Source organism: Crocuta crocuta, unplaced genomic scaffold (genome assembly GCF_008692635.1).
Source record: "Crocuta crocuta isolate KB4526 unplaced genomic scaffold, BGI_CrCroc_1.0 scaffold1269, whole genome shotgun sequence".
Lineage (NCBI taxonomy): Eukaryota > Metazoa > Chordata > Mammalia > Carnivora > Hyaenidae > Crocuta > Crocuta crocuta.
In genome coordinates, this window is record NW_027531335.1 from 265,667 (window position 1) to 265,907 (window position 241).

Genomic DNA, 241 nt, shown 5'->3' on the forward strand with positions numbered 1-241 from the left:
CTTGTCATTATATGTGTCCGGTCTCTGTTCCTTTGCCCCCATCTGTTGCCACGCTTTCCATTTTTCTCTTTCTCTTCCTTTCCTTTGACTCGCCGGGGGCGGATTTCAGTACTTACATCACCCGAGGTCTCTTCCTGCATCGTAGCCATGACCATACTTGAAACGTGTGCAGGACAGAGGCGAGGCCTCTGGGTTGCCAAACTCCAACACTTGTGTTTTGACCCAGGAAATGTTGAGAAAG

General features: G+C 49.8%; 1 protein-coding gene across 1 annotated transcript in view; it reads left to right on the plus strand.

Moving 5' to 3' along the window:
• DOCK11 (dedicator of cytokinesis 11) overlaps window positions 1–241 on the plus strand; it is a 147,138-nt gene that overhangs the window by 59,496 nt on the left and 87,401 nt on the right. The window lies entirely within an intron of this gene.